At 35.2% G+C, this 21,996-nt stretch overlaps 1 protein-coding gene and 4 non-coding genes across 5 annotated transcripts in view; 2 read left to right on the top strand and 3 right to left on the bottom strand.

Annotated features, from left to right (window-relative positions):
* Window positions 1–21,996, top strand: part of LOC129246726 (serine-rich adhesin for platelets) — a 76,857-nt gene that overhangs the window by 31,414 nt on the left and 23,447 nt on the right. The window lies entirely within an intron of this gene.
* Window positions 1,551–1,622, bottom strand: Trnap-ugg (transfer RNA proline (anticodon UGG)). The gene has a single exon. It is a non-coding gene; the product is annotated as a tRNA-Pro (tRNA).
* Window positions 4,150–4,222, top strand: Trnaa-agc (transfer RNA alanine (anticodon AGC)). Its single transcript has one exon. It is a non-coding gene; the product is annotated as a tRNA-Ala (tRNA).
* Trnaa-agc (transfer RNA alanine (anticodon AGC)) lies at window positions 6,299–6,371 on the bottom strand. The gene has a single exon. It is a non-coding gene; the product is annotated as a tRNA-Ala (tRNA).
* Window positions 11,883–11,955, bottom strand: Trnaa-agc (transfer RNA alanine (anticodon AGC)). Its single transcript has one exon. It is a non-coding gene; the product is annotated as a tRNA-Ala (tRNA).

Below are 21,996 nucleotides of genomic sequence, written 5' to 3'. Positions count from 1 at the left end.
GTGATTATTTTTTCTCCTTCAATTAAATAAGTCAATTATAAGTCGCTGCTAACTTAATCAACCTAATTAACGCAGAAATTTTAGATATACACAATTTAATAGCATCCATAGTCCTTAAAAAAATACGAATTCCAATTTAGTGTTTTGTCGCCTAATCATGGCCAGGCGTCAAAAAGCTCGCCAAATCCGCTTATACGCATCTGGCAATTGAAAGTTTATTTTTTTAATTAAATTTGAAACACTTACATAAACTTTTATTATTGTCTCCTGCAACGGTTGATTGTGCGTCACAAGCAGTGCCATCACCAAAGATATTAGCATCGGAGACAGCTGATAAAACGCCAGCATAGAAATTTCACTAGGCAAATTCGATGAAATCACTCGCGCCCACCATACCATCCCATTTCCACTCTTAGCACGCCATGGGTATGATTAAATAAGTATTTGTCAATTTATGATAAAATTTCCATTTTTCATTATTGAGCATTATGACAGCTTTGGTGGAGACTACTAATGAAGTGAGAGAACGATAGAAGAAACAGCAATGCATGGCTGGCTGACTGTACGTAGAGGAAGTTGCTGTCTCACTAAGGTGACACAGGCAGTCAGCAATCGAGATATTGTTTGCCGATAAATGAGCAACAAATTATGATGATTGGGCTCAATGGTGACAAAATAAGTAGACGATGAGAAGATGTTGCCACACTTACAGTGCCCGCCAATCAATTGAAGTGTGCACGTTGAGCACACATAAAAAAGTGGAAAGCTTAAAATCCAGTTTTAAATTAATGATTGTTGAGTGGAAATCGCAAATTTCAGCCATAGCTTAATTTCTTCAAAATATTTGTTGTAGTTTTTTTTTTTTTTTTGACTTGTTTTTGTTTTTAGTTTTTTTTTGTTTTTGTTTTTAGTTTTTTTTTTTTTGTTTTTTATAACAGTAAATAAGACAACTTCATCAAGTGCTAAGAGCGCAAAGTACTTTGGCAGACAAATTTTCGCTACCAAGAACAATTACAATAATAAACCTCACTAACCCTCACATTTAGTCTCTATCGTATTTGGCGCGCAGGCAAGCAAAGCGGATTAATGCCCGGAAAAATGTATATGAAAATTTCTTTGCATTATTTTAAAACTTTTTTCGTTTACGGCGGCGGCAACTGTGAGTAGTGAAAAGTGGCGCAAGACAAGCACCCATGACTTGAAAGGTAGTATCATTTTGCTGCCGTCTTTCTTTCTGTTCGTTGTTGTTGTGTGCATAAGGAAAAAGACTTAAAAGTAATTTTACGTCTGACTAAACATTAATGTGCCAATATTTTATTGTTTGTTTGGAAAACAAACGCCAAACAATGTGAATTCGGCAAATTGCGTCTTGATTATGCAAGTATAAAATGCTGGTAACGCCGACATCAACTACCCATCCACCATTACAATAGCGGTAGAGTATTTATTTCCTGCAATCGGTCGAAAACTTTTTTCCACTTATATAAATACTATTAAGCACTTTTTTTATTGTTTTCACCCTGTATTAAATGGAACAAAAAAATTCGTTCGGGCTCAACCGGGATTTGAACCCGGGACCTCTCGCACCCAAAGCGAGAATCATACCCCTAGACCATTGAGCCGCTCGAAAACACATACAGCTGATAGTGTTTCATTAATATTTTTTTGCTGTGCTTATTTCAAAACTTGCATAAATCGAGATCTAAATTGTTATGAATAGCCTTGGTAAAAATAAAAGAAACCGGCTAATTTGGTCAATAGTTGTTCATGCGGGCTTTCGCTTTTTGTTACCGCTTTGTGTATTGCCGCTTTGCTTTTAAGCCCAATGCTTTAAAGCCAAAGTATGCAGCATATTAAAATACTTATGACAAATCGCGTGCACGTTTAACTGCAGCAGTTTTTGCTTTTAGTTCAATAAATGTTGATCATTCTTAAAAGTGTATAATATTTTTTATCAAAATTTCAATAGTATTATAATTTTTAGTATTAAATTTAGTGTTTGTCCGTGGAAAGTGCTAAATGGAATTAAATTTTTAAGTCGAAAGCCCAAAATAATACAGATTGTTTGAAGCGCGACTCCAATTAAACAGTAGAGAAATAGAAATGTATACGCAATTTTAAAATTTCATCTTTCATTTCAACACACGAAAAATTTGATTTCGATCGCCCAATTCAGTCTTCCTTTACAAGTCATTTGAAGCTGTCAGTGTGTTTTTTACAATGGAAAAAACGGAATATCGAAATTTCTTTGTTATGAACAATTGATCAGCAATGGTTAGATTAGGTCAACCAAGCGGTTTTCCTGTGGGACACACTTAGGCTCATAGCCCATTGTAATGCCGCGTGGGGAGCTTTCCCTATTTCTCCTAAAACCAGTGTATGCTTTTCAAAAACTTTAGAATATCTCCTATTTCTGCAGAGCTGAGATCTTCCAATTCATCAAAAAATTGTCTGCAAAGAACAGCAAATCTCCGTCTGGATAGAGCAGGACAATGGCACAGAAGGTTTAAGATTGTCTCTTCCTATTCCTCATCAAGACAACTTATACAGGTCATGTGCTTGCACACCTATGCTTTGGGTGTGCCTACGTATTAGGCAGTGCCCTGTTATGACCGAAATCAGTGTGCTAAGACTATGTTTATTTTTGCTTAGCAGACATTCTGTGCATTTAGCATTGAGAGTCGGCCACACGAGTCGACGGGTGATTTTGCAGGTGACCTCATTACGCCATCTTTCGTTTGCTTTCATTTCCTCAAGGATGCGTAGCTTATATGTTAAAGGTATGCCTATGTCATTTTCTATGTACTCATCGGTCAAGTTGGTGCCGAGTCTAGCTAGTTCAATCAACTATGGAAACTCATAAAAAAATATTAAAAGTATTAAAAGAATCTGCTGCCTATTTTTTTAATTTCTGTCGACTTTATTATGCGATTTTAAGTTAACTTTAACTCGTTGTTTTGTGCATTAAAATTTCATCGTAATCTATATTATTAGGTGTGCAACTAAGTTATCGCTGTTTTTTAATGAAAATACAACTTTATTCTGAAAAAATGGTTGAATCATTGAAAGTATTGCCTATCGCTGGCTAGTACTTTTCCCCAACTTTCTGGTAGATCTTGTATACCGTCGCGGTAAAACTGTTCATCCACGGATTAAGTCATTTTTTGATGTCTTCATATGAATGGAACTGCTGGTCAACTAGACCATGTTCCATCGATCGGAACAGGTGATAATCGGACGGCGCAATATCTGGAGAATGTGGCGGGTGGGGTAGGATTTCCCATTTCAGTGTTTCCAGGTAGGTTTTAACGGGCTTGGCAACGTGAGGTCGAGGATTGTCATGCAATAGAATCACTTTTTCATGCCTCTTCGCATATTGCGGCCGCTTCTCGTGTAGTGCTCGACTCAATCGCATTTGACCTTTAAGCGCTCCATTGCTTGTCTGTTTGTATACTGCAGAAGTTTAGTTTACAAGTGTCAAATGTTACTGACGTACCACGCCATTTGCAAATATTATACTATAACTTTTCCGATAGAGGGATTAATTTTGCGCCACCTTGTATAAAAAAAAAACAAATCGAAGAGGCAAAAAACATTCGCTAATAACCGACTTTGTTACAACGAAAAAACCAAAAGAAGCCGTAAATAATTTGAATAAAACCCGAGAAAAGTGCTGGACATATCTGACTTACGGTCTGTGTCAGAAGAAAAGAACCGTTTTTTTTCTTGGAACTTCAAGATATATTTCATTCTGCTACATAATAGTCCCATTCAAGGGCTACGACGCCAGTGCTAAGTGAGGTTAGTGTCGTTCGAAACTTTCCCGTAAACGCAACCAAACAAAAATGAGTGGGAAGTACGCGAAGCGTTTTGAGGCGGTATTTTAAAAGTTAAAAATAAGTTGCCTACTAATAAACTGCGAGCACTCACTCGGTTTTAAAAATTGTGTGGCATATGGCTCTAAATATGCGTTGGGTATAAAAACTAGTTTCACCTCGAGCATAAACTTCTTTGCCTGTTTTGTTATTGCTTTGGTGGCGCACCTTATTTATGCTTGCACATGGTGGCCTTGTCTGCAAAATACAAAACAACAGCAAAAAGACATAAGCTCTCATTTTCTACCGTTAGGGCTACATTTTACGCAACGACGGGGATGTAGCTCAGATGGTAGAGCGCTCGCTTAGCATGTGAGAGGTACGGGGATCGATGCCCCGCATCTCCAAAATTATATTTTGAAAAACACTATTTTCAACTAAATTTAAATAAAATATTTTTTACGTTTTCCTTTATTTTACAAAGTCTTCTGCATTATAAATAATACATTCACACAAACGTACAAACATATTTTATTATGTCTCTGCCATTGAGTAATGTAATTTCGTTAGTCCCTTAGCCACATATGAGAAATTCCGCAGACGACAGCAAATGTTTTGCCACTCCTTGTACTAATCGATAAGCTTTCTTCTCCCTTGAAGTTTATCCGCTAAAAGTAATGAATATTCAAACAATAGTAAATGTCTTGAAAAATAGCTGACTTGTTGGAAAGTAAAGAGGCAATTTGGAATAGAAGCAGAGTTGCCACAATGGTGTTCAACTATTTTTCAAAATATCATAGAAATAAGAGTTTATTTTAAAAAAGTCGTTTTATTAGAAAAGTGCTTTTATAGATTTCACAAATGATAATTTTTAATCCATGAAAATAAAAAACTTTAATGGTAGACCGCCCAAAGAAATCGTTTTGACTGCTTTTTAATTTCAAGTAGAACAACACTGATGCATATAATGGCACCATTTCTTAGAATATTGTGATTTTTTGTAAAACATATAAATCTGTTCATTAATAATTTCATTATTATGTAAGAGAAATATTTTTTTATTCATAACAGTAATAGCTGATTTCATTCATACTACAACCTTATTGTTTCATAAAAGTGCCTTAGGAACTCAACTTTTGTAAAACACATTTATTTACTAATTTCTCAGTACTAAACCTGCCATAATATGGCAAAATTGTTTGTACGTATCCAACATTGGCGTCCGCATGTTGCGGGTTGTAAGTAATGAAACTCTCCCTTTGAATTTCACAATCGATTCATCTACAGATAACTGCTCCCCGGGTACAAAATTTTCACAACATCTGGTATCAATGTAATCTAAATAATTACTACTTTTTCGCGTCCGTGTTATCATGGTTTGCGTACCTTCGACATTTTCACTTGTATGAAGCATCCGAAATATTTGTAAAAATCGGTCTGTCCTGAAGATTTCGGCAAAGTATGCGATCCTGCATTTGTTGTCCTTTGACCAATAATCCTTTAGGTTCAGAAGTGGTATTGCCCCTATAAGCAATGTTATGCCCAGAAATGCTCGCAATTCCTCCATTATAATATCATGCCACGAATTCCATGGGGACCATTTGTCTCAGTAACTATCGTCTTCATGAACTCATCGGCGAAGAATGTATGGTTCTGTGTAATTTGGATTGAGTTGTGATCCAGGGTGCCATGAACCAAGTCTAAATTGTATTTTTTCTGGAATTGCATCCTAATTTGCCACATTCCTCCATTGATTACTTTCGTGAATGTTTACTTTTCCAATACTGGTACTATCATTGCTAAAGTTGAAATGTCTAAATGGATTCCTTATTGCTCGGATTTCACTTCCACTTGAGGAAGTAATGCCGTCATCTTCCGTCTTATCAGATTCAAAGTAATATTCGTCAGAACTGTCACTATCTAACGTATCATCTCTAAATCGATTAGCCATCGGGCGTAGGATAAAATATAAAATATATAAAAAGCCTGCTGGTTCCTCTGACAGAGACACTGCTGAGAGACTAAATCGAAGAACTGAAATTCGTTCTGACTCTACCGTCGTCTCACATCGTAAATTTACATTATAAGGAAGATAAGACTTCATCGTTAATGGCCCCTAGTGTCTTTGTATGAAAACGTGACTCTTTTACTATACCTACATATGCCTATGCCAATACCGAAATGTAACGGAAATGGCAGCGAACGTGTTAAACGAAATAATGATAACTTTTGAAACAATTTTTATATTTTTTTTTTTCAAAAATCTGTTCAAGATTATTAATTATTTCCTTATTTTCTCTAATAATTAAATTAAATAATAATAACTTTTGAAACAATTTTTATATTTTTTTATTCAAAAATCTGTTGAAGATTATTAATTATTTCCTTATTTTCTCTAATAATTAATTTATTTTTTGTCAAAATGCCCACACAGCAAACAAATATCCTTTTTTTTAAATTAAAGAATAATAAAATTTATGAATTGGAGATGCGGGGCATCGATCCCCGTACCTCTCACATGCTAAGCGAGCGCTCTACCATCTGAGCTACATCCCCTGTGCCGCCTTCTGCAACTTAATTAATACAAGTGGAATTTTTTACTATTTTAAGTAAAAATAACTAAAATCGGAATAAGCCATGCTAACAAATGATATTAACTTAAAAATAACCACAAAATCTGCAAGAAACAAATCTGTAAAAATTGTTATCTATTTCAATATTTTCCTTAAAATACAAATATTTTATCCACGGTTTACGTTCTCTGAAAATTTCATTACAAACTAAAAATAGTTTTAAAAAATTAAATGAAATTAGATAATAATTTATATCGAATATAAATAAATATTATATATAGCAAAAAAATATTACCTGGAGATGCGGGGCATCGATCCCCGTACCTCTCACATGCTAAGCGAGCGCTCTACCATCTGAGCTATATCCCCGTTACAATTTCCACAAATGCTTCTTGCGGTCAAAATTGAACAAAAAACTAATTTTACTAAAAACATAACACCACTGACCATTCGCATTTTCAATTGACACTACATAATTAAAATGCAAGCCACGCGTAAGACGGTATTGGCATGTCTTCACTCCACCTCTATTTGCTTCATGCGTACAAATAACTGTATTTCTTAGTTTTTATTGAACTTGAAAATCAGCCAATAAAACTGGTTAGCTGAAAATTGAAATACCTCGAAAGAATTCCAAGAACTCTTTAGTCCCATTCGATTCTTTATCCTGCTAAAAATGAGCGCAGGAACGTAAAATGTCTTCCTCAAAGGCATTCAAAACTGCTTACAACAGTTGTAAACGTGTATGTAGTAATGCGTACATTCTTATGGGTGCATTATATTATATAACTTGCAATAGGTGGCTCAAAATTAATCAATCAACTATGTTTTTGAATAACTTTTTTATTAAATAAAACAAACATGATTTTGAGTAATTAAAATCTATATTTTGACCTGCTTATCTGTTTGTATACTGCAGCTGCATAGTTCACAAATGTCAAATATACTTGGCATAGGAAGCCATTTGCAAACATTAAAAATCTTCTGATAAGATAATTCATTTTGCGCTACCTTCTATATGTACGAGCGATCCATGTCAAATAATCCAAGAATCTTGGACATTGTCGACAATTCTTCCTAAAATTCGTTTATTTGTATAATAAATATAATATATATATATTATAATATATAATAATATATATATATATATATATACGTATAATAAGCTGTAAACGGAAAATACTTTGGATCCAAAAGCTTTTAACAATTTTGAGATTTCTTCATTATTAAAAATTTTGGTAGGGGGTTTTTAAAAATAAAGTATCTTCGTTTTACTAACATTTTTACATTTTTTTTTTCATCTTTTAGAATAAAATAAACTTAAAAAAAATAAAACAAAACAAAAAAATCTCTTTTTTGTTTAACTTTTTTTGTCATTTCCTAGATTATCTCATTTGTTGGAAAATTGGAAAAAAATAGTTTTTCATTTTTATTAAAAAAATTTTAGGTAAATTTTTTTTCCATTTTCTCGTCAGCTGATGATCTCATTTGTTACCTGGAATAAGTTCAGACTTTTTCCGAAAACTTTAAGTAAATTAGTATAGCGTATTTACGCTCCTTTTGGCAACTCTGCCTATCGTCACATATGAGCCTGCATCCTCTTATTTTCCTGCATCACTCAATTGCTTTCAATGCAGGCCTCTGCAGCCCATGTAATTTCATTTACCTAGCATCAGTTCCTGTTCTAGCGCCCTGCTTCCCCATATCCACTTCATTGTGAAAGGTATAAATCAGACAATATGCCAATGTTTGTTTACTTGCTTTTTCATTTTCAACTTGGCTGTTAAGCAATTAAACAGCAAAAAATCTCGATATTCTCGAAAGGGTGGAGATGTAGAGGAAATTCGCTGTATGAATGAATATCCGTACGTCAATGATTGTGTATGTACGTACACGTAAGGACGAGTGTGTGGCATTGGCGTCACACGCTCAAATGCGGTGGTCGAGTACTGAAAGCAGGCAGCGCGAGGTTATGCCAATGATACATGGTGTGCAATTTATGACGACAGCTTTTGTTTTAATTTTTAAACGAAAACATTAGTGAGACGTGGCGGTGCACAGCCACGGCAAGAAGCCAAGTAGACGGGCTAGCTGAGGAATACAGTATGCGAAGCAACATCGTTTATTTGTTGTTTACAGAAGCAACTTTTGAACTTGGTCCTCGGTGATGTTTTGACGACAATGACATGGAGTCGCGCCTGGCCACCCAGCAGCAGCAGCAGCAAATGCCTCAAGAGGCTGCCACAGCTACTTGCAGTGCAATAGAGTTGCTCCACAACCAGTTGTTGCTGTTTGCCGTAGAGCACAAGTATTGAAATGTGCTGAGTTAAGGAGTTGCAGTTTGTGTTTGTACTTGTATATGTATATGTATCATGTCAGCATACGTTGTTGTTGCTGTCGCTTTATTACCATACAAACAAGGCATATCATACCGCTTACACCACAACTTCTGTCTTCACAACGGTTCACCCCACAACAAGTCATCTCAAGTATTGCTTAGCGATTGTGAATTTGCAACTCCCTTCGGACTCACTTCTCAATGTTCATGCATACGTACATATGTGTATGCGCATACATATAGTATGTGTTTAGCTGCATATGTGATAAATGATTTCGACAGTATAACATTGTTGGCGCCCACCTTGCACGCGACGTATTTGACGGCTGTTTCCCACATAAAATTTGTTTTCGGTTTGTTAGGAAAAACAACAAATGTTGCTCCAAAACAACGATTATTTTCACTATGGTTGAATTTATACAGTTGCTCATACTTAAAATCGAACACAGTGTGTGAGTTTGATTAAAAATATTGAAATAGCTCAATCTACTTCAGATATGTTAAGTTAAAATTTGAAACAAAAATTTCTAGAAATCAAATGGCAAGTCAGGTAAAAAAAACTATCCTAAGCAATAGAAAAAAATTAATAATGAGAGGATTAGAAGAAATTTTCGAATTACTCTACAGTTATATTATGATATGTTTCCACGGCACGTAATTCGCTCTCTAAGTAATTCGCGAATTACCCTGTTTCCTCGGCGCATTCGTAATTTACTTTGGCAGCTCTCCTCTGGTTCTTGTTCTCTGCTTTTTAATATTATAATTTGCTGTGAATATCATTGATGGAGAAAAAACTAAGACTTTACTTTAATTTATTAATTTATTCCGAGTAGCGTGGCTGTCATAAAAACAACCATATACAAGGTAGCGCGAAATTAATCACCCTATTGGAGGATTTATAATTTTAGCAAATGGTGTCGTACATCAATCATATTTGCCTCTTAGGAACTACTTATATACAAGTAAAGCTGAAGTATACAAACAGGAAAGCAAGATTTTCATTACTCAAAATATGTTTTTTTGTTTAGTAAAAAAGTTCTTCAAAGAATTGTATGATTAATGAAAAGATTTCAAGGGTTTAACAGACCGTTATTCGGTGTATTTACAAACAAAACGGAGATTGTGTTGGTGATATACGAGAAAAATCAAAAGCTAAATACCAAACCTGATAATCTACCAAGCTTGTGGTGCGGGAGTTGCAGATTCAAGATTTTGGGAGGTAAAAATGGAAATGCACAAATTGACGGCATGGTTTCTCTGAAGATACTTTAGACACTCGTCTATTCCACCATTTTTAAGGTGTTCAGAATCCCTTCACAACATAATATTTTTTTTTAACATTTTCTTTTTGGGTCTTTAATATTAAAATAATTTTTTTCTTCTTATTATTTGACGTTTATTCGCTATGTTTCTTTATTTTGGTTTACGCATTCGCTAATAACTGTAATGTTATTTATGTCGAAATAAGATAAATTTCCGATCAAAATTAGGACAGACAACGATTTGTTCATAATTTGCAAGGTAATTGAGACTGAATGACTGGGAAATGAGGTAATTCGCTTTCAAAGTTTTGTATGGCGAAGTACGCAATTCAAATGGATTAAAATAGTTGCTCACAGAATGGGTAGACTTGGACGAAGAAATCAAATTCATTCTTTGTGATTCCTCAGCGAAGGAAGTAAGGTGGAGGAAGACCGTAAAGGGGGTTGTGGGAAGGAGAGGAGTGAGTATTTGTGGATTGCGAACGATGACTCAGTTGCGGTTGCTTTAACCGCTTTATACTTCTGATGAAGCTCATTAGATTTTCAGTATCAAGGCTTGCTATATAAACAAAGAATTAAGAACCAAGATACCTAAATCTTATCTCCGTAAGAGCATGGCAGCTAAGGAGAAAGTGCTGAGATAATTCCAACTCATCCTCCCCACAGCTGACGCAAAAAGGACTCGAAGTAATTCCAGTTTTCACAGCATGCATATCTCGCCGATAGTTTCCTGTGAGGACACCCTCAAAATTCGAGAATTGAGATTTTATCAACCTCAGAAGATCCCTCGGAGGTTAGATGGGCAGTGAATTACGATTGGGAGACCGAATTATGTTCCATGGGAACATAGCGTAAGTCTACCGGTAGCCTATTGCCGGATGGATTTATGCGTGGCTATCATTCGAATAGTCCCAAATTATTTGCCCAGTGTTGGCATGAAACATTAAATTATAACAAAACAGTTATTTTTGTTGCGCTAGCCCCCTGCAGGCAATGACACAGCTACGAATGCATTTCTGCAATGAAAAACGCAGAAGCAGGGGCATCATTTAAAAAGCATCTGCCATTCGGAGGCTGATAAAATGATTTTACATTAAGAAGTGGCAAACTGTTCTTGTAGTTGTATTATTATATATTGGAAATAAACTTGCCTATTTGGTGCAGAGATATTGAAAACTTAAATGTTAATCATGGAGAGGCAGAGATACAGTTTTTACAAATATCTTGACTCCAGCACCATCTGGCGTGTACATTTTTTTGTGAAATTATAAAGTCCCACGTATGTAAATTATATGCCAATGTATTGTGAATGTCAGCCAAATCCATAAATTGGTTTCTCCAAATATCTCAAATATTATAGCATACTGCCTTCGACATCTAACCTAAAAATTTGAAGATCCTAAATTATATTTGTGCCGTACGTTTTAACTTTTTGAGTAACGATAGTATAAAATTTAAACCAGCAATATTTTAATTTCAGATGAGAAGCAGGAAAATTTCAATATTTTTATTAGTTAAAGTCTTCTTGTTATTTAAATTTATTTTATTATTCACATTTTTTTAATACATTTTTTTTCTTTTATTAAATTTGTTTATTGAAATTTGTTTGTTATTATTAAAGTTCAAAAAAAAATTTTTTATTATTTATTTAAAAAACCAATTCGTCTCATCTTTTTTTTATTATAAATGTAAGGGAATTCAAGTAAAATATAAATTTTATAATTTTCTGGCAAAAAAAGTGAATAATTCCTTAAAAACGTTATATCTTTATTTTAACGTATTTTTTGTGTTTTCAAGCATAAAAAGACTTTACATCAGCTAACTTAACTCTTTTAGTATCCGCCATAGCCAAGTCACTTTAGGTATAAATATTAAAAATCAAAAAAGTGAATCCTGGAGATGCGGGGCATCGATCCCCGTACCTCTCACATGCTAAGCGAGCGCTCTACCATCTGAGCTACATCCCCGTTATAACATTTTAAATTTGTTTATTTAAAAATATTGTACAAAACCATCATTTGTTGAACAAAGTCAAAACTGCAAAATATAAGCAAATACTTCAGTGTGGTAGCTGCATGCTTAGCTCGATATTAGAAATGCAAGTAACGTGCAAATTGGTGCCGCAATTGCGTTCACAATGAAGACAAAAGCGACGCCACTGTTAAATGTGTATGATCGGCATGTGATAGTTCACGTTGGAAACTTCAGCTTGGTATAATTTTTACCATTAGTTATTACATAACAAAAGCGCGATGAAATTATTAAATTTTATATAAAAAAGTGCGTGTGGTGTAGTACACATAACAAAAGTGGCAGACAGAGAAAGAGGAAAGACCCGAGAGAGAATGAGAGAGAGAGAGAGAGAAAGAGTATATATCTAAATAAATTCACAACATTTGCAGAGAATACAAATACACAAAATTTACAAAAAACGGAGTCGATGAAATGACGGGTCGACTGGTGTAGGTAAACGCCGGACACAAGCCGAGGCAACAACGCGCACTACTCCGAGTGTTTATCACCCGCACAAACGCAGCGATTCCAGGTCCGCAGCAACGGCACAAATTACCGCAAGGCAATACCAATAAATCCGATGCCGGAATGATAGCAATTTATAGTACGCACAAGCACTGGCCAGGAAACAGAAATAAGCGCCAAAAAATAGGCACCAAGGAAATATAACGCCAAAAAGTAGGCACCAAAAATATATTTCCTACAAGTTTGGACCAACAAACAAGCGCCAAAAAGTAGGCAGTGTTATTTCTCACTAGAATTCAGCAACCACAAGGAAAAATAGCCTAAAGTGTATCTAAGATACATATAAGGTATAGCTCTCTTTTCCTCTCTATATCTTTTTTCTCTCTCGCGGAACGAAAATGCCCAAAACGTTGCATGGCCTTGAAATTTTACTCTCCATTCTCGCTCGTAATGATGATTATTTTTACTGGATAAGTAAAACAGTTCGCATAAATATATTCTTTTGTTTCAGTATTATCAAAAGAAAACAATAATAAATAACAATTCAATATGTATTTACAATTATAAGGAGCTCGAAAAATCGGTATTTATCAAATTTTGAACTTAACACCGAAATATTGATCTGCAAATAAATTTTTTTATTTTAAATTGGTTAAATTCGTTTATTAATTTCTTACCTGATTAGTATTTTGTCGAAGATACATTATTTTTTAAAACTGCTCACACCTGCATGGTGAATTTTCTATTAACTTCTGACATCTCTCCAAAGGAATATAGTTCCATGTTTCCTTTACTCCTTGACATAGTTCATTGGCATTTTGAAATGTTTTTCGCCCAACCTTAACCTGAAGTTAAAGGTTAAGGTCGGGGCTTCGTGCTGGTCAATCTAACTAGAACTGCAATTTTATCTATGAAAACCTAATTTTTTTACCACTTTTGCTGTATGGTTGGGGTCGGTATCATGCATGAAATATGGCTTCGTCGTATTTTTGCGATCATCAAGATAAGCCCTTTATTCTCACTATTGATCCAACTCCACTCCAAGAAAATGATATTTTTTTCGACAGTAGCGGTTTTTTTCTGCTGACACGCCCATACAATTTATTTATATTAAGGCGTCTTCGCATAAGTATATATATATATATCTATACATACATATATAATTGACGCTTACAGCCTTTTTGGGTGTTTGGCCGAGCTCCTCCGTTTCACAAATGGGGGGACCTACAGTTTTAAACGGACTCCGAACGGCAGATATATTTTATGAGGAGCTTTTTCATGGCAGAAATACATTCGGAAGTTTGCTATTGTCTGTCGAGGGGCGACCGCTATTAGAAAACCACTTTTTGCTTAATTTTGGTGTTTCACGGAGACTCGAACCTACGAGCTCCGAATGGTAGTTACGCACCAACCCATTCGGATACGCCGGCACAAGTCCTCTTGATATATTCAGGATATATTCCTAATTTATTTCTAGTGTTATCGCTCGAGAAAACTGAGGGCGTCACGCTTATTTTTCTTAACGATGGCCTTGTGCTGCAAGACTCAAATCTTTCACACAGGCGTCTTTCGAATTTTCTTTATTTTAAACATATTTTTGTACGTACCAGTACATTTGATGACCATTGCATAACATTTTACGAGAATAGCTCATTATTTCTGCAATTTTTATTTGCTTAGTACCATTTTCGTAAAGGTCACAAATAATGTTATTCTTTACAAGTGAATAGTGAGACCTTCTTCCCATTTTCGTATGAAATAGCTAATGATTGAAATAGAACTGCGCTATTTCGTTAAATAAACATTAAAAAGTTAACGGGTCTTATTGTCCGATATTAGAGAGGAGTTATTCACACCATAACATTGGCATAAAAATATGTACGACTATCAGTTAATCTTCTAAAAAATAACAATTCGTATAGAGGACCAACAATTTTTATACTCCAGCTGTGTAGTTTGCATGTGTCAAATATGTTTGACGTATATCACCATTTGTGATTAATTTTGCGCCACTTTTATAATCTACGCCGACATCCTTTTGGGCGAGCTACTCCTTCAATTTGTGGTGTGCGTCTTGATGTTGTTCCACAAAAGGCTTTTTATTTGAACCAGTGCCCTACCGAATGGTAGTCACGCATGTTGTTGTTGTTGTTGTTGTTGTAGCAGTACCTTTGCCCTGTCAGTGTAGCGTAATCACCGGTCGTGTTCGTCTAGCTCATCTAACGGTAGGCCCAGGAAACTAGCTGTTTCGCCGAGTTGGGTCCAGAGGTAGTCACGTATCAACCCATTCGGCTAGAACGCCGCTGAAAAACATTATCGCATTTTATTGATTAAAAATAAAAAAATCTTCAGCTACCACAAATACCGCGAATTGCATTGAAAATCGCATCTCTTTTGTCGCTACTTTCTCATTTTGTCATTTCATCTGCTTGCTTTATCTGTTTAAAAATTGTCTTTTTACGTTAAACAATTAAACAGTAATTTACGTGTCTTAGCAAATGTTTAATTACGCATCTTTAAGCATACAAGTGCATACCCATGCACTAAGCCTGCCAATCTAAGCACTTACCTGCTTCTCTACTCTTCTAACTCACAACAACTTCCACCTCCATATATAAACTACCACAGCCGTTGCGCTCATTAAAACCTACGAAATGAGAAAACACTTGTTTTACAAAGTTGAAAATTACCTCAAGCTGTTGCAGATCAACCCTTCCACTAATGTGCAGGTTTCTGAGCAGAAATTACAACAGTTACACTCGTATTATTATTTTATCAAGCAAAACATGGATCTACACAAGCAACAATTAGTTTCACATAGCAAGCCCCAATTCATTTTCTGTTGGTGGGTGGATGCTTCCCTCACCCTTGGCTGTTGTAGTCAGTTATCCAAGAAAACAAAAGAGTTTTGTGCGTCTTGTATTTATGAGTCTCATAAAACTCAATGTTACACGCGAAATTAATGTCAACTGTGGCGTTTTGTTGCACGCTTTTTACACACGCTTTGTGGCAAGTTAACTTTTACAATTTTTCCCAAATCACCAAACTCCCTATTCGAGCTTCTCCCACTAAAACAAACCTCCACACACCTGGCATCGCTTACAACTTTTTACTGTAATTTTAATTTTCATTGTCATTTAAGTTGCGCCTCGTATGTTGTTGGAATTGAAGCAGTAAGTAGTATTTTAAGTTGCCTTGTTTTCTTGTTTGCAAAATATTTGTCAAGCACTCTTGTTGAATGTCTTCGCAGCACTTCTTACTCTGCCCAAAGTGTTTGAACGCCAAAACTAAGTGGAAGGCACACTTTCGTCGCCCACATACCTCCCGCTGTGCTTTTGCTACAATTTCTTTACACATTTTACCTGTCTGTTTTTCTGATACTCTCACTAAGCCCCCTCATTTCCCCCTTGTCAAATATTTTAAGTCACGTATTTAACAGAGACTTTTTAATTGACTTCGCTGTGTGACAGTATTTCTACGTCGAATCAGTTGTTCTTAAATTCAAAGTTTTTGTAAATGGGTGCAGAGGGGGCACACGCACGTCTACGTCTACAAGTTCATTAAACACTGTCCTTTTTAACGTTTCTTTTTTTTTGTGTATTGAGAATCCCTTCGATCTTTGTGAACGCAAATTTCCGTTTGACTTTTTGCAGATTTTTATGGCTAAGTCACATTTTTAAGTTCCCTTCCCACTGCTCTATGCGTGAGAGGTGAGACTTCTTAAGTGAGCAAAAAGTATGCGTGTGAATTAAGATGGCAAAAGAATCCTTTCACAATCAACACCAAATAAATTTTTTGAGTTTTGGTCAAACGTTGCTTGCATATTAATTTTTTGGTTACATTTTAAGTGAGTATGTAGAGTGACTGCGAAGTACATACGAGTAAATATATTTATATACAAGGTGAAGTCCAAAATAAAAGTGTTTGCATTGATGAAACATTTGAAATGATAAAAAAAAGTTTATGGCGATGATTGTCTATCTCGTACCAGAGTTCATGAGTGGTTTACACGTTTCAAAGATGGTTGTGTGGACATAAATGACAATGAACAGACGGGCCGCCCGAAATCAGTAATCACCCAATCGAAATTGTTCGTAAATTTATCAAAAATGAACTGAAATCATCGTTTAAATTCGTGGAATCGGATTTGAATATCTCCAAAACATCGATTTATCGCATTTTAACTGATCATTTGGGCTTACGAAAGGTTTGTGCACGTTTCATTCCGCTCAAGTTAACAGAGGACCAAAAATTGCTCAGAATTCAACATTCGAAAGACCTCATTAAAGAGGCGAGAAAAGACGAGAACTTCCTTCAGAACATTGTAACTGATGATGAGACGTGGTGTTTCCAACATGAACTTGAAACTAAGCGTCAAAGTGTCGAATGGAAGGCCCCAGACGAGCCACCACCCAAGAAATCGCGTTTGGAGAAGTCAAAACTCAAGTCCATGCTCATTTGTTTTTATGATTCCAAGGGAATTGTTCACAAGGAGTTCGTGCCAACGGGCCAAACCGTCAATGCATTTTTCTATCTTGGCGTTTTAAAGCGTTTGTTGCATCTCACTCGTCGAATTCGCCCTGAATATCGCGAAGAAGGAAATTGGTGCTTATTGCATGATAATACACCATCTCATCGAACCACTCTTGTGACAGATTTTTTGACTAGAAATCGCATTTTAACCATCAATCACGCACCGTATTCGCCTGATATGGCTCCCTGTGACTTCTACCTATTCGGAAAATTGCATTTGGCTATGAAAGGAAAACGTTTTGCGTCCATAGAGGCCATCCAAAAGCTTTGTACCGACATCCTGGCCGGCATTCCGGTCAATGACCGGAAACACTCTTTAGAAAAGCTTTTAGATCACGCAAAACAGTGTATCGAGGCCAGGGGGGCTTATTTTGAATAAATAAACTCGAAGTTATCAGAACAAAGCTCCTATAACTTCTACTTTAGCACAGTCTTGTTTATTTTGGACTTCACCTTGTATGTTCATATAAAGGGAGATCCAAACACAATCTTCCCCTTAAAAATTAAACAAAATGTAATAGGACTATGAATAAGTTCGTGCGGTTTTTTCGAAATTTGAAACTTTATTGACGTAAAATGGTTACAAATTTAATATTCAAAGTATTGTCCATCGCTTGCTACTACTTTTTCCCATCTTTCTGGCAATTCACGGATTCCCTTTGTGAAAAATTCGGTCGGTTTTGCCGCAATCCACGAATCGATCCATTTTTTGACTTCATCGTAATTACGGAAGTGCTGGTCAGCCAGGCCATGTTGCATCGATCGGAAGAGATAGTAATCGGATGGCGCAAGGTCTGGACTATACGGCGGGTGGGGTAGGACATCCCATTTGAGCGTTTCTAAGTATGTTTTGACCACTTGTGCAACATGTGGCCGAGCATTGTCATGTTGCAAAATAACTTTGTCGTGTCTATCGGCGTATTGCGGCCGTTTTTCTCGCAGTGCTCGGCTCAAACGCATCAATTGTCGTCGGTAGACATCCCCCGTAATCGTTTCATTCGGTTTCAGTAGCTCATAATACACAACACCCAGCTGGTCCCACCAGATACACAGCATAACCTTCAGGCCATGAATATTCTGCGCCGACGTCGATGTTGAAGCATGGGCAGGGTATCCATACGTTGCCCGACGTTTTGGATTGTCGTAATGGACCCACTTTTCATCGCCAGTCACAATTCGATGCAAAAAACCCTTTCTTTTGTGCCGTTGAAGCAGTTGTTCGCATGCCATAAAACGGCGTTCAACGTCTCTTGGCTTCAATTCATACGGCACCCAATGGCCTACCTTTCGGATCATTCCCATGGCTTTTAAACGTTTGGAAATGGTTGATTGATCAACTCCCAAAGTTTTTGCAACCTCTTCTTGCGTTTGAGCCGGATCTTGATCGAGCAATTCCTCCAATTCGGTATCCATGAACTTTGGCGGCGCACCCTCGCGTTCTTCGTCTTCCAAGCCAAAATCACCACTTTTAAAGCGTGCAAACCACTTCTGGCACGTTCGCTCAGCTAGAGCATGCTCACCATAAACTTCCACCAAGATACGATGACTTTCGGCTGCTTTTTTCTTCATATTAAAATAATGAAGAAGAATTCCGACATTCCGAAATTCGACATTTTCAAGTGTGGTAAAAATATTGTTGTTTACGCTTCAAATAAAAAACTTATACTGACGTTTGTGCCTTACGACAGTAGCTCTCCAATGAATGTTTGGAAATGTGGATCGATGGAATAATAATCAAGTTACGCCATCTGTTGTAAAACCGCACGAACTTATTCATAGTACAAAGAATATTTTGTCTTAAATTGTTTTTAAAATAGATTAAAAATTACAAAATATTTTCAGCTAGGCCAACAAAGAGATTGCCCTGTAAATTTATGTTCGTGATTTTTTAATAACTAACTATAAACATCGAAAAAAGTAGCCGCTTGCTGGGCGCAATGCTTACACACACCTCTTTCATATTTCCATATAGCAAAGTGGTTTTTTAGAGATTTCCAAGAGGCGGAGAAACTTAAATAGAAATAATACACACGAAAATATTTTTAATATCCCTGAAATTTGCTAGTTCGGCAGATTTATGGCATTAATGACTCATAAAGCGCACCAAACTGTAGCTTTTTTTTTTGAATAAAATAGTTTTCAACAATGAGTTTTTGTTTATCATTGTGAATTAAACCATGTTTTTTAAACATTACTACGTTATTATTCATGATTAAGAGCAGAGCTAAACTAACATCAAAATAACCGAGAATTAAGCACTTTCATGTCAAGTGACCCAAGTTTTTTGAATATTGTCATAAATTTTTGTGAAAATTGGTTTATTTATAGACGTGAGTATAATACGAAGTAGATTGAAAAAATGTTGTAGAAAATTTAATAATTTTGTGATTTCTTCAATGTTGAAAATTTTGATAGAAATTTTTTTAAAGTGAAATATCTTGGGTTCTTATTGACAGTTTTTAATTGTTTTAGGATAAAATATACTTTTTAAGAACTTTTATTTTATATTTTTGTTAAAATTTTTGGGAAATGTTTTATTTTTTTTTTGTAATTTTTGAAAAACGTACCTACTTTTTTTTATTTTTTTTCATTAATCGCTGTGACTATACTCAGTATTACTTTTCGAGTTATATTTAACCCTTTGCGCCGGTAAATTTTTCTCTGATGGGAGTGCCCGCTAGTCTAAGCAAATTTAGCTTTTCAGAGTTATTTCTCCCTCAGTGATTTAAAGCAAATATATGAATATTAGAAAACACAGAATTCATTTAAACTGATTTATTGTATTTAACAGTACTTTTCTATATATATAAACATTTAATTTAATTTTTAAAATAACGCGTGCGACATGCGAAGTGGCTAACTTTCTACTGATCCCGGAAATCCTTCCTTTTCTGTGACATAATGACCTTTTGACGGCAAACTGGCGGCACCGACTTTTTCGACGACTTGCGAATGCCGCCACTCGGCATCAGCCACAAAGAGTTAAATACGTTCAGCGCACCACACAAAATTAGACAATTTCAAATAATTTGACGAAACTACTATTAGAAGTGGAACTTTTTCACAGGATTTTAAATTTTGTACATGTAATGAACTTCAAAACGCATATATTACAAAAAAGAACAAAATTCAAATGGCAGAAAAACATGGAGATACCCAAATAGAGGCACTTTTTTTTCTTACTGAAAAAGTTAATTCAAAAATGTATAAATGTACATAGATATAAAGTTTTTTATTAACCCATCGATAAATCTTTAAGTCACTTTGTATAGAATGTATTAATGAAGATGCGTACCAGCTTTTTGGTCAAGTGTCTAAGAAAACTTATCCAGTTCTCGTGCCTATTGTTTTGAAAAATATGATTTCAAGAAAAATGAGAGGAATATAAAAAAGCTCTTTGTGCAGCGTTGTCTTCACATAATAATAACTTCTCTAATTATATAAATATTTTTATCGGAAATTTCCTAAGTAGATGCATTAATTTAAAATTAAGCGAAAAAAATAGGTTTTTATTTTATTTGTTGAGCACTGTGACAAACTATTCATAACTCAAAGAATCCAATCAAAATTAATATATTATTGTTTTTTTTTTTTATTATCCAAAAATTTGGCCAATACGGCAGTTAACTAGCTTTTTTTTTTTTGTTTCTTCAGAAATATTTATTTTCATATGTGCCCATAATTATGAAAGTGGTCAAAGTCATATATTTCTAGTTTCGAGATATTTAATGAATTGTGTTTGAACGAGTCAACAGATATTTTGATATTATGCGACGTTGTAATTTATAATTTTCTTAGTCTTGATTAATTTAAATTTATTATCATTATGAAATTTTTTATGAATTTCATACAAAAATTTTGTTTTTATAGCTGTAATTGACTAAGACCATTTCCAAAATTCATTGAATGTCCTATAAATGACTTAATGCAATAAAGAACTATGAGTTTTATTTGAAAGAATAACTTTAGTGAAATAATTCATGAGCATTTATTAATTATTTTTAAAAAGTAATCCATTTTTATAATTTTTTCTAGTTTTTAAGATTCTTAAAATGTTCATAATATCTTTATGCTTTTCTTCCGTATTCGAGTTTTCGAAGTTGCAAAAATTTAATTTTATTAAAAATTGGGATAAAGGAGAGATGTATTCTGAAAGTGAAAATAAATGAGAATGGACACGAAAAAGACTAGTCTAGTCGGTTGTGTTTACGCATCACTTGCGTAAAACTAACTGTAAATAAAAAAGTAGTAGGTACACGTATTCATAGTGTTTGTTGTCGTTATTAATTGATGTATTCACTTTATGTAACTTTTACGTATTCTTCAAAATATGTTCGGTTAAGTGTGAGAAAATCAAGTAAATGGTCATTTGTCGCATAATGCCATAGCAAAAACTTTAAATAGTCCGAAAAGTACGCTAACTTATGTGTTAAAAAAGTTTAATAAAACCTTGTCGGTTGAACGAAGACCTGAAAGTGGAAGAAAAAAGGTTTTGTCTCGCAGCCACAAGCCAAAGAAGTGATGTCATTATTTCGAAAAAAGCCTTGTTTTTCACTTCGAGATGCTGTAAAACAGGTCTATAGGTCGAAGGGTTACGTCCAAAAAGTGTGCAAAAGTGAAGGTTTACGATAATAGATAAAAAGATAGTACCACCTAATCGAAATGATAAACCAAATAAGATTGCTAAAGCACGTGCGTGAAAACTATACAGTCAAGACATTCATAAATATGGCTGTATGGTTATGGACGATGAAACATACGTCAAAGCCGACTTTAAGCAGATTCAGGGCGGTGGGTTTAATACTGCAGAGGAGGAGTTCCAGATGCCTTTAAGCTAAAAATGTCGGGCAAGTTTGCTAAAAATTATTTGGATTGGCAAATCATCTGCCAGTGTGGTATGAAAATCAAAACGTTCATTACCACGGGCACTACGAATGAAATTTATATGAAGGAGTGTTTGCGAAAACGTTTGCCGGCATTCATAAAACAACATACAG

The sequence above is a fragment of the Anastrepha obliqua genome, chromosome 1 (genome assembly GCF_027943255.1).
Source record: "Anastrepha obliqua isolate idAnaObli1 chromosome 1, idAnaObli1_1.0, whole genome shotgun sequence".
NCBI lineage: Eukaryota > Metazoa > Arthropoda > Insecta > Diptera > Tephritidae > Anastrepha > Anastrepha obliqua.
This window is presented reverse-complemented; position numbering and strand designations above follow the sequence as displayed.